Source organism: Nicotiana attenuata, chromosome 11, assembly GCF_001879085.1.
Source record: "Nicotiana attenuata strain UT chromosome 11, NIATTr2, whole genome shotgun sequence".
Taxonomy (NCBI): Eukaryota; Viridiplantae; Streptophyta; class Magnoliopsida; order Solanales; family Solanaceae; genus Nicotiana; species Nicotiana attenuata.
Genome location: NC_031999.1, coordinates 34,276,825 through 34,290,297, shown reverse-complemented (window position 1 = coordinate 34,290,297; position 13,473 = coordinate 34,276,825).

Here is a 13,473-nt window from a genome sequence, read left to right as displayed (position 1 = left end):
CTCGCTATGCCCTTGCCTTTCGAATTGACCTCCTCGTGTACCGAATCTGATCAAAACCACAACGAATACGTCACAATATGCTAATGGGACAATACCCAATCGAAAACAATCGAAAAATAGTGAAAATCTCGAAATTTGCAAAACCTGAGCCCCGGGCCCACTTCTCGAAAATCAGAAAATTTACCATCAACGGATTCCTTATCTCGCCACGAGTCTATACATATAAAGAAAACCAAAATCGGAGTCCAAATGACCCCTCAAATCCCCATTTTAACTCTCTTAAGTTCCAAGCCCTAATCACCATTTTTGTCTATTAATTCCTTGAGTTTTCAGCCCTAATCTATGTATTTACACCATAAAATCGTGTTTTAGACTCAGAAATCCTTACCTCAAAGAAGTCCCTTGATTTCTCTCTTCCAACTCGCCCAAATTCTCCAAGTCCAAAGTGAAAATTATGAAACACTTTGAAATTTCGCGAAGGAGAAATTAAATATCACTGACCAGTTATTTCCGCATCTGCGGCTCCTTAGCCGCATCTGCGACTTCCGCTTTTGCGGTTAAGAGTCGCTTCTGCGGAATAAACCGCTTCTGCGGTGACAAGACCGCTTCTGCGGCTCCCGCATCTGCGATTCTATTTGCGCATTTGCGATTTCCCCTTAGATATCCAAAATCCGCATCTGCGGTCACTTTGTCGCATCTGCGACTCCGCAGATGCGGTTGCCCTACTCGCACCTGTGATCCCTTCCGCTTCTGCGGCTCGCTCTTCGCTTCTGCGGTCCCATTTCCGCAGAAGCAAAAATAACAGAAGCAGCAGTGATTTCTGATCCTTACAAGTCCAAAACTTCTTGTTAGCCATCCGAATTCACCCCGAGGCCCCCGGGACCTCAACCAAAAGCACCAACACCTCCTATAACATCATTCAAACTTGTTCCAATCATAAGAACACCCCAAACAACACTAAGACCATCATTTCTCATCGAATTCAAGCCTAAGTTCTTTAAAAACTTTTGAAATACGCATTCGATTAAAAACCTAACCAAATCACCTCCAAATAGTCTGAAATTTTTGCACACACATCCCAAATCACCTAACGAAGCTACTGAAACTCTCGGAATTCCATTCCGACCCTCGGATCAAAATCTCACCCATCAACCGGAATTCTCCAAAATACTAACTTCGCCAATTCAAGCCTAATTCTACACCGGACCTCCAAAATTATTTCCGATCACACTCCTAAGTCACAAATCATCCCCCGAAGCTAACCGAATCATCAGAATTCATATCCGAGCCCTCTAACACATTAGTCAACGCCCGGTTGACTTTTCCGAAATAAACCTTCCTTAAAGAGACTAAGTGTCTCATTTCCTACCAAAACCAATCCAAACCAACTCGTTCACACCCAACACTAATAATGAAGCATAAAGAAGCAGAAAATGGGGGAAACGGGGCGGTAACACACGTGACGACGGGTTGGGTTGTCACAGCCCGGGGTCGATTTTTGACTTTTTGGGAAAAACATCAGAAAAACCTATTTTCATGCACTAGAATTGATTCATTTAGCATTTATTGATATCGTTAAGTAAATTGTGGCTAGATACAAGGGAATTGGTGGTGGAAACAAGAGGTAAAGCGGTAGTTGAGGCTTGAATTGTGTTCGTGGCATTGAGGTAAGTGTTTGGTCTAACCTTAGCTTGATGATGAGTATCTATACGTCGGTGTCAAGCATGCCCGTGAGTCTTATACTATGATAAATGTGACTCCGCTTCGTATTGTTCATGCTTTATATGATGATTTCTGTTGTTGAACAAGGCTTGGAAGTATTATTGGTAATTGAACATTGTAGAGTGTTGGCTCAAGTTATGAATTGAGTCGTGGAAGTATCGAAGTATTATTGGTAATTGAACATTGTAGAGCATTGGCTCAAGTTGTGAAGTAATTGTGGAAAATAGAAGAGGTTTATGATATTGTCTCCCTTGCCGGGATGTTTTGCTTTTGATATTATCTCCCTTGCCGGGATGTTATTACTCATGATAATGTTTCCCTTGCTAAGATATTGTTGTTCTGCTATTGTTCCCTTGCCGAGATTTTATTGTGATATTATTGATTCCCTTACCCAAATTGCTTTGTGATTGTTGCTTGGATGAGGAAGAGTGTAAAGCATAAAGGGTGATGCCGTGCATGATTTTGAGAGTGTTAATGCACGAAGGGTGATGCCGTGCCGATATTGTGAGGTAAAAGCACGAAGGGTGATGCCGTGCCGCACGATGTACAATGTCGTGCCATGATATGAGTGATAATGCACGAAGGATAATTCCGTGCCATGATTATGTGAGATAAAAGCATGAAGGGTGATGTCGTGCCGATTATATTGATTCTTATGGTGAGGACAAGAGTAAAAACACGAAGGGTGATGCCGTGCCGATTATATTGATTCTTATGGTGAGGACGAGAGTAAAAGCACGAAGGGTGATGTCGTGTACTTGTCTTTGGTTTTCCTGATTCTTGCAGATAATTGGATTATGGTGTTCTTTACTTTCATCTATTGGTTTTCTGTTGTTACTTGATGTTTCCCTGTAGCATGTTCCCCCCCATCCTTAAATGTAAATTTCTGCCTTTATTTTCCCGCTGTATATGATTTAACTACACAGGTTTATTTGGTAGTCTTGTCCTAGCCTCGTCACTACTTCGCCGAGGTTAGGCTGGGCACTTACCAGCACATGGGGTCGGTTGTGCTGATACTACACTCTGCACTGTGTGCAGATCCCGGTGCTGCAGCTTTTGGACCGCAGTGAGGTTGCTGCCTTCAGTCCATCAGGCGACTCGAGGTAGTCCTGTAGGCGTCCGCAGGCCTTGGCATCTCCTTCTACCTTTCCATACTATTTCTTCTATGTATTTCAGAAACAACTTTGTATTTATCTTTCGGGCCCCTATTTGTAGTACTCCTAGACAGTCTGTGAGATTGTGACACCAGTTCTGGGTAGCTTATGTTTATGGATTGGTATCAGTATTATTATTAAATTGTTGCATTTCATTCTTCCGCCTTATTATTTCTGCTGTTTAAATAATGTTAATTCACAACTGTTGAAGGATTAAAAACGGAAAAGGTAAAATAATCGTAATAATTGGCTTGCCTAGCTTTCACTAGTAGGCGTCATCACGACTCCCGAGGGTGGGAAATCTGGGTCATGACAAGTTCATATCAGAGTTCTAGGTTGATTAGGTCTCACAATTCATGGACAAGCTTAGTAGAGTCTGAGGGATCGATACGGAGATGTCTGTATTTATCCCAGAGGCTACAGAGTTTAGGAACAATTTCACTTCTATTCTTCTCTATCGTGCGATTTTGTTCTCTCACTGCTAAATTGAAACCTCTACTCTTGTTCCTTCGTGAATGGCGAGGTCACGTACCGCTTCTTCAGCCGAGCAGCATCACAGACCGGTGATGGATCAACTACTTCTTCGGAGGCTTTGTGGAGGTTGGATAGGTTTTACCAAGCTCTTCACTACTACTTTTAGCGGTACATCTTCTGAGGATCCCCAGGATTATTTGGACAGCTGTCATGAGGTTCTTCGGAACATGGGAATGGTAGAGACCAATGGGGTCGACTTTGCTGCTTTTCGTGTGTCTGGATCTGCCAAGACTTGGTGGAGAGATTATTGTTTGGCTAGACCAACTAGGTCACCAGCTTTGACTTGGGATCAGTTCTTTAGCTATTTCTGGAGAATTTTCTTCCTATCACCCAGAGGGAGAACTATCGGAGGTAGTTTGAGCGTCTCCAGCAGGGTTCTATGACCGTCACTCAGTACGAGACCAGATTCACTGACTTGGCCCGTCATGCTCTTCTTATACTTCCCACTGAGAGAGAGAGAGAGAGGAGGTTCATTGAGGGACTCGTTTAGCCTATTCGATTGCAAATGGCTAAGGAGACGGGGAGCGAGATTTCTTTTCAGGCTACGGCCAATGTGGCCAGGAAAGTTGAGATGGTTCTATCACAGGGGAGTGGTCAGGGGTCTGACAAGAGGCCTCGTCATTCGAGCAAGTTCATCGATGCCTCATCTGGAGGCAGAGATTCTTTTGGTAGGGTCCACTCTTCCAGGCCATTTCATTCAGCATTTCAGGCTTCTCACGGTGCTCCTGGTGGCTGTGGTTCTCACATGCAATATTCAGATCAGTTGCCCTATAGTGCACCGCTAGCTCCCATCAGTGCACCACCGCTCCAGAGTTTTCAGAGTGGTTATTCAGGCCGTTAGGGTCAGCAGTCTCAGCAGCCGAGGGCTTGTTATACTTGTGGCGATACGAGGCATATTGCTAGATTTTGCCCTCGAGCACCGAGCAGCTCTCAGCATCAGGGTTCCCGTGCTATGGTTCAGGCACTGAGTGTTCCACCGCCCGCTCAGCCAGCTAGAGGTGGAGGTAGAGGTGCTAGAGGTGGAGGTAGAGGTATTAGAGGTGGAGGTCAGGCCACTAGAGATGGAGGCCAGCCAGGAGGAGGCCGTCCCAGAGATGTAGTTCAAAGTGGTGGGGCCCAGCCTCGATGTTATGTTCTTCTAGCCAGGCCTGAGGCTAAGGCTTCCGATGTAGTTATCACAGGTACTACGTCAGTTCTATTTGATCCGGGATCTACATACTCCTATGTGTCATCTTATTTTGCACCGTATCTGGTCATGCCTAGTGATTCTTTGAGTGTTCTTGTATATGTGTCTACCCGGTGGGTGATTTTATTATGGTAGATCATGTCCATCGTTCATGTATAGTTGTGATCAGGGGTCTTGAGACTCAAGTAGATTTGTTACTTTTGGATATGGTTGATTTTGATGTTATATTGGGGATGGACTGGTTATCACCTTACCACGCTATCTTGGACTGTCATGCCAAGACTGTGACCGTAGCCTTGCCGAGTTTACCTCATCTAGAGTGGAGAGGGACTCCTGGTCATTCTACCCGTAGTGTTATCTCATATATTAAGGCTCGGCGTATGGTTGATAAGGTATGTTTGGCCTATTTGGCGCATGTTCGTGATTCTAGTGCCAAGGTTCCTCCTATGGATTCTGTGCCCGTGGTTTGTGAGTTTCCTGAGGTATTTCCTTCAGACCTGCCGGGTATGCCACCTGACAGGGATATTGACTTCTGCATTGATTTGGCTCCGGGCACTAAGCCCATTTCTATTCCCCTGTATCGTATGGGCCCGCCTGAGTTGAAAGAATTGAAAGAGCAGTTGCAAGACTTGCTTGATAAGGGATTTATTAGGCCTAGTGTCTCGCCTTGGGGTGCGCCGGTGTTGTTTGTTAAGAAGAAGGACGGATCGATGAGGATGTGTATAGATTACCAGCAGTTGAACAAGGTCACACAATCAAGAATAAGTATCCATTACCGAGGACTGATGATTTGTTTGATCAGCTTCAGGGTACCAAGGTGTTTTCAAAGATTGACTTGAGATCTGGCTACCATTAGTTGAGGATTAGGGCATCCGATGTCCCTAAGACAACTTTCCGCACTCAGTACGGGTATTATGAGTTCTTGGTGATGTCATTCGGATTGACAAATGCCCCAGCAGCTTCCATGGATTTGATAAACCAAGTGTTCAAGCGTTATTTAGATTCATTCGTGATAGCCTTCATTGATGATATTTTGATCTATTCCCACAGCCGGGAGGAGCATGAGAAGCATCTAAGAGTTGTTCTTCAGACGTTGAGAGATAGTCAATTGTACGCTAAGTTTTCGAAGTGTGAGTTCTGGGTGAGTTCAGTTGCATCCTTGGGTCGCATTGTTTTAGCAGAGGGTATTCAGGTGGATCCAGAGAAGATAGAGGCAGTCAAGAACTGGCCTACACCCGCATCAGCTGCAGAGATCCGGAGTTTCTTGGGTTTGGCAGGCTATTACCGTCGGTTTGTGGAAGAGTTTTCATCTATAGCAGCCCCGATGGCTAGGTTGAGCCAGAAGGGTGCCCTGTTCAGGTGGTCGAATGAGTGTGAGGTGAGCTTTCAGAAGCTCAAGACAGCTTTGACTATAGTGCCGGTGTTGGTATTGCCTACAGGTTTAGGGCCATATACAATTTATTGTGACGCATCTCGTATTGGACTTGGTGCGATATTGATGCAAGATGGCAAGGTCATTGCTTATGCTTCATGGCAGTTGAAGATTTATGAGAAGAATTATCCAGCTCATGATTTGGAGTTAGCAGCCATTGTTCATGCGTTGAAGATTTGGAGGCATTATTTGTATGGCGTGTCATGTGAGGTGTTCACGGATCACAAGAGTCTACAGTATTTGTTCAAGCAGAAGGAGCTAAATTTGAGGCAGAGAAGGTGGTTGGTGCTATTGAAAGACTATGATATCACCATCTTATATCATCCAGGAAAGGCCAATATGGTGGCAGATGCTTTGAGCAGAAAGTCAGCCAGTATGGGCAGTCTTGCGTATATTCCAATCGGGGAGAGACCGCTTGCTTTGGATGTTCATGATTAGCCAATCAGTTCGTGAGTTTGGATGTTTCTGAGCCCAGCCGTGTGTTAGCTTGCACAGTCGCTCGTTCTTCATTATTTGAGCGTATTCTAGATCGGCAGTATGATGATTCTCATTTGCTTGTCCTTAAAGACATAGTGCGGCACAGAGGTGCCAAGTAGGTTACAGTTGGAGATGATGGAGTTCTGAAGATGCAGGGTCGCATTTGTGTGCCTGATGTGGATGGACTTCGAGAGTTGATTTTAGAGGAGGCCTATAGTTCCCGGTACTCTATTCATCCGGCGCCTCTAAGATGTATCAGGATTTGCGGCAGCATTATTGGTGGAGGAGGATGAAGAAGGATATTGTTTCATATGTGGCTCGGTGTTTGAATTGTCAGCAGGTAAAGTACGAGCATCAGAGACCTGGTGGTTTGTTCCAGAAGATTGAGATTCCAGAGTGGAAGTGGGGGCGTGTCACTATGGACTTCGTTGTTGGACTCCCACGGACTTAGAGGAAGTTTGATGCAGTGTGGGTTATTGTTGATAGGCTGACCAAGTCAGCACATTTCATTCCTGTGGCAGTCTCCTATTCTTCCGAGAGGTTAGCTGAGATCTATATCTGGGAGATTGTTCGTCTTCATGGTGTGCCCATGTCTATCATTTCGGACCGAGGTACGCAGTTTACCTCACATTTTTGGAGGGCAGTTCAGCGTGAGTTGGGCACACGGGTTGAGTTGAGCACAGCATTTCACCCTAAGATGGGCGGGCAGTCCGAGCGTACTATTCAAAATTTGGAGGATATGCTCCGAGATTGTGTCATTGACTTTGGAGGCTCGTGGGATCAGTTTTTGCCTTTAGCGAAGTTTGCCAACAACAACAACTACTAGTCGAGCATCCAGATGGCTCCTTATGAGGCTTTATATGGTAGGCGGTGTCGGTCGCCGGTTGGATGGTTTGAGCCAGGAGAGGCTCGGTTGTTGGGTACGGATCTAGTATAGGATGCCTTGGACAAGGTTAGGATCATTCAGGATAGGCTTCGTACAGCTCAGTCCATGCAAAAGAGTTATGCCGACCGTAAGGTTCGTGATATGGCATTCATGGTCAGCGAGCGGGTGTTTCTTCGGGTGTCGCCTATGAAGGGCGTAATGAGATTTGGGAAGAGGGGCAAGCTTAGCCCTAGGTTCATTGGCCCGTTTGAGATTCTTGATCGAGTGCGAGAGGTGGCTTACAGACTTGCATTGCCGCCGATTTTATCAGTCGTGCATCCAGTGTTTCGTGTGTCCATGCTACGTAAGTATCACGGCGATCAATCCCACGTGTTAGACTTCAGCACTGTTCAGTTAGACAAGGACTTGTCCTATGAGGAGGAGCCGCTAGCGATTCTAGACCGGCAGGTTCGTCAGTTGAGATTGAAGAGTTTCCCTTCTGTTCGTGTTTAGTAGAGAGGTCAGCCTGTTGAGACAGCGACCTGGGAGTCCGAGTTCGATATGCGGAGCCGATATCCCTATCTTTTCTCCGACTCAGGTACTTCTTTTCTATGTCCGTTCGAGGATGAACGATTGGTTTAGTGGTGGAGGATGTGATGACCTTGGGTCATCACTCATTTTGAAAGTAAATTCTGTGTTCCGAGGCCTTGAAAACCTCTTTTTGTCTCACCTCGATTTGCGTGCACAGTCCGGACGCGTTTCCGGAAAGCTTTTATGTGAAAACTAAGTAAAATAAGGAAATTTGGCTTTTAAAATTGAATAGAGTTGACTTTGGTCAACATTCTTGGTAAACGGACCCGGACTCGTGATCCGACGGTCTCGTAGGGTCCATAGTAAAATTTGAGACTTAGGCATATGCCCGGAATCGAATTCCGAGGTCCCAAGCCCGAGAAATGAATTTTTGAAAGAAATTATTTAACTGAAATTATAAGAGTTTTGGAAATGAAAAGAGGATTGAAATTGATGGTATCGGGCCCGTATTTTGGTTCCGGAGCCCGGTACAGGTCTTACATAATAATTAAGTTGAATCTGTAAAATTTGGTAAGGATCGGGACTGGTTTGGTATAAAAACGGGCCTATAGTTGAGAAAAATAGTAAATTTGATGTTCTTGAGTGATTTCATGAATTTGAGGTTTAATTCATAGTTGTTGATGTTATTTTGATGATTTGATTGCACGAGCAAGTCCGTTTGATGTTTTTGGACTTGCGTGTATGTTTGGTTTGGATCCCCAAGGGCTTGGGTGAGTTTTGGATAGGCCACGGAGTGAATTTGGACTTAGGGAAATGGTTGTTGCAGGTCCAGCTGTGTTTCAAGCTCTCATCTCGCAATTGCAAGGTCAGGCTTCGCAATTGCGAGTCCAACAGGCTTGGAAATTGTGAGGGCTTGATCGCATTTGCGAAGAAAGCCTTGCCTGCTAGTGTTCGCAATTGCGAACCACCCTTCGCAAATGCGAAGTCATCAGAAAATGCCCAGTATCGCAATTGCGACTATTTGTTCGCAATTGCGACTATTTGTTCGCAATTGCGAGGTTAGCAGAAGATGCCCAGGTTCGCAAATGCGAGGCCTTGTTTGCATTTGCGAGCTTCGCACTCCTGTCGCAATTACGACATCTGCGACTAGTTAATTGGGACTTAGGCGGATTTTTCTTCATTTTTCAAACCTTCTCAAAACCTAAACACTTTTGGGCGATTTTCTAAAGAAAAGTTCTTCTCTAAACCAATTGTAAGTCATTTCTAACTCATTTTCTTTAATCTATAACACCTTTTCACATGATTTCGATCCAAAATCAAGGGTTTTCATGGGAGAAATTGGGTGTTTTGGGTAGAACTTAGGATTTTAAAATTTTGGGGATTTGGACCTCGATTTGAGGTCCGATTCCAAAACAAATTATATATTTGAGTTCGTGGGCGAATGGGTAATCGGATTTTGGTTCGAACCTCGGGTTTTGACCATGTGGGCCTGGGGTCGATTTTTGACTTTTTGGGAAAAACTTTAGAAAACCTATTTTTATGCATTAGAATTGATTCATTTAGCATTTATTGATATCGTTAAGTAAATTGTGGCTAGATACAAGCGAATTGGTGGTGAAAACAAGAGGTAAAGCGGTAGTTGAGGCTTGAATTGTGTTTGTGGCATTGAGGTAAGTGTTTGGTCTAACCTTAGCTTGAGGGATTAGGAGTTGTGTCTTATTTGCTATATGTTAATTGTTGAGTACGACGTAAAGGCATGGTGACGAGTATCTATACGTCGATGTCAAGCATGCCTGTGAGTCTTATACTATGATAAATGTGACTCCGTTTCATATTGTTCATGCTTTATATGATGATTTCTGTTGTTGAACAAGGCTTGGAAGTATTATTGGTAATTGAACATTGTAAAGCGTTGGCTCAAGTTGTGAATTGAGTTATGAAGTATTTGTGGAAAAGAGAAGAGGTTTATGATATTGTCTCCCTTGCCGGGATGTTATTGCTTTTGATATTATCTCCCTTGCCGGGATGTTATTACTCATGATATTGTTTCCCTTGCCGGGATATTGTTGTTATGCTATTGTTCCCTTGCCGGAATTTTATTGTGATATTATTGATTCCTTTGCCCAAATTGATTTGTGATTGTTGCTTGGGTGTGCATGAAGGGTGATGTCGTGCATGATTTTGAGAGTGTTAATGCACGAAGGATGATGCCGTGCCGATATTGTAAGGTAAAAGCACAAAGGGTGATGCCGTACCGCACGATGTACAATGCGTACCATGATATGAGTGATAATGCACGAAGGATAATTCCATGCCATGATTATGTGAGGTAAAAACACGAAGGGTGATGCCGTGCCGATTATATTGATTCTTATGGTGAGGACAAGAGTAAAAACACGAAGGGTGATGCCGTGCCGATTATATTGATTCTTATGGTGAGGACGAGAGTAAAAGCACGAAGGGTGATGCCCTGCGCTTGTCTTTGGTTTTCCTGATTCTTGCAGATAATTGGATTATGGCATTCTTTACATTTATCTATTGGTTTTCTGTTGTTACTTGATGTTTCCCCGCAGCATGTTCCCCCCCCCCCCTATCCTTAACTGTAAATTTTTGCCTTTATTTTCACACTATATATGATTTAACTGCACAGGTTTATTTGGTAGTCTTGTCCTAGCCTTGTCACTACTTCGCCGAGGTTAGGCTGGGCACTTACCAGCACATGGGGTCGGTTGTGCTGATACTACACTCTGCACTGTGTGCAGATCCCAGTGCTGTAGCTTTTGGACCGCAGTGAGGTTGCTGCCTTCAGTCTATCAGGCGACCCGAGGTAGTCCTGCAGGCGTCCGTAGGCCTTGGCGTCTCCTTCTACCTTTCCATATTGTTTCTTCTGTGTATTTGAGAAACAACTTTGTATTTATCTTTCGGACCCCTATTTGTAGTACTCCTAGACAGTATGTGAGATTGTGATACCAATTCTGGGTAGCTTATGTTTATGGATTGGTATCGACATTATTATTAAATTATTACATTTCATTCTTCCGCTTTATTATTTCCGTTGTTTAAATAATGTTAATTCACAACTGTTGAAGGTTTAAAAATGAAAAAGGTAAAATAATCGTAATAATTGGCTTGCCTAGCTTTCACTAGTAGACGCCATCATGACTTTCGAGGGTGGAAAATCCGGATCGTAACCGGATGGGTGTGGTATTATTATTATTATTATTATTATTATTATTATTATTATTATTATTATTATTATTATTATTATTATTGTTATTATTATACAGTCAATCATGAGTTTACTAAAAAAATTTAACTTTTAGACTTCTTTTCCATATTTAATTTTCATGCCTTATTACGTGTGGTTTCGAACTTCTATCTTTATGCTCATGTTTTGTCTTCCAAGTTTTCACTATGGAAGTTTCCTAAATAAATAGATAATGAAAAGAATGTTCGAAGATTTTGTAGTCTTCCTACTTTACACCTTATTTTAAGTCGCAGAACCACAAGTTTCTTTCAACTTGCAAACCAATATGTTGTCAAGATACTTACAAAGGTGATTTAACAGCAACCACAAATGATTTTTTTTTTTTTTTTTGGTTCAATTTATAAAAGCTTCTTATATAAGTTCTCAAGTTTAAGAAAATAGAACAAACAAAATCGTAATATAAAAAGAATTTTGAGTTGGCAATAGAAAATAACTAGGATACGAACTCTGTAGCATTTTTCTTTTTATAACAATAGTGTTCGGACCAGCTTGCGCATACCACGGTTAATTTAGAGACGCATGCTACCTCCCGCCAATAAGATATTAGGTAACTCAGCAGAAAGCATTTTGAAGTGACATTATTTGTAAACTGAAAAACTTTTCTTTCTTAACGTTTTCAAAAGAAATCTGAGTTTTCTTTACAAAAAATTTAGGGGCATTTGCATCTATACCCGCTTTTTGTGCCTCATTTTAACATGTGCCTGCTTTGCAAAAAAAATTGCAAGCATACCCGCTTTTTCACATAATTTCAGCACACGGGGCTGAAGTAGCAAAGACAATCACATAAAACTTCAGCATTTTAGTAGCCGGGCCTGAAGTTCAGCTCTAGAGCTGAAGTTTTTGTTTTGTAACTCGCCAACTTCAGCTCTAGAGCTGAAGTTTTATTTTATAAATTTTTGTTTAGTAACCGGGAAACTTCAGCTCTAGAGCTGAAGTTTGCCAATTATAAAATAAAAGCTTCAGCTCTAGAGCTGAAGTTTTATTTTATAAGTTTTTGTTTAGTAACCGGGAAACTTCAGCTCTAGAGCTGAAGTTTGCAAGTTATAAAATAAAAACTTCAGCTTTAGAGCTGAAGTTTTTGTTTAGTAACCCGGAAACTTCGGCTCTAGAGCTGAAATTTTCAAGTTATAAAATAAAAACTTAATAAAAACTTCAGCTCTAGAGCTGAAGTTTTTGTTTAGTAACCCGAAAACTTCAGCTCTAGTGCTGAAGTTTTCAAGTTATAAAATGAAAACTTCAGCTTTAGAGCTGAAGTTTTTGTTTAGTAACCCGGAAACTTCAGCTCTAGAGCTGAAGTTTTCAAGTTATAAAATAAAAACTTCAGCTCTAGAGCTGNGTTTTTGTTTAGTAACCGGGCTGAAGTTTGCCAGTTATAAAATAAAAACTTCAGCTCTAGAGCTGAAGTTTTATTTTATAAGTTTTTGTTTAGTAACCGAAAAACTTCAGCTCTAGAGCTGAAGTTTTTGTGTAGTAACCGGGAAACTTCAGAGCTGAAGTTTTTTGCACATAGGGATTTGCCTTCCTTTTTTTGGTTTTTCTTTTTCCCTCACCTTTACGTATGCCCTGCAATAACTAGTCTAGTACGCAAACACTGTAAAGTTCATCCCCAGTTCACATTTCGAAAAAATAAGCTACGTACTCTTTATATTAATGTATGAAAATGTACTATATTTCTGTGGTTAAGTTAATCCATTGATAATTTAAATAGATGTGCAGTTGAAACAACACGTAAATTCAAGTGGTCATAAAATAACAGAGGCTTTGATGGGTTTAAGAAGTAAAAACCGTTACAGGTATGGATTCGATGGAATCAGATTGTAGAAGAAGAAAAAAAAATGAAGGAGGAGAAGGGGAGGAGAAAGGGAGCTGAAGTTTTTTAACAAGTGGATACAAGTTAAAAAGTTTCAAAAAAAATGGGTATAGATTAAATGGGGGCGACCAAATAGGGCGCCCCGTGTAATTTTTATAAAAATTTAAGTAATCTTTTGACAAATTAACTCTCTTGAAAATAGACACGGTGATATATAATTGGGCCAAGTCCAGCTCTAGCCCAAAGTGAATGGAGTAGCTGACTTGTGTTTGTTATCTTCAATTTGTTGTGAATTTGGCCCATTTACTTATTGAAGAACCCAATAAGAGATCCGGAAAACCCCCAACAAGACATCAGCGACGCAATGTGCCTAGTACATGTAGTAGTATTTAACTATTTTCTTCCCTCCTTTCCAAATACACAAAAAAATTGCAGAAATAATATATTTTTTAGGGTAGCTATTAACTTTTGACTCCCACTTAAAATTTTAAGGC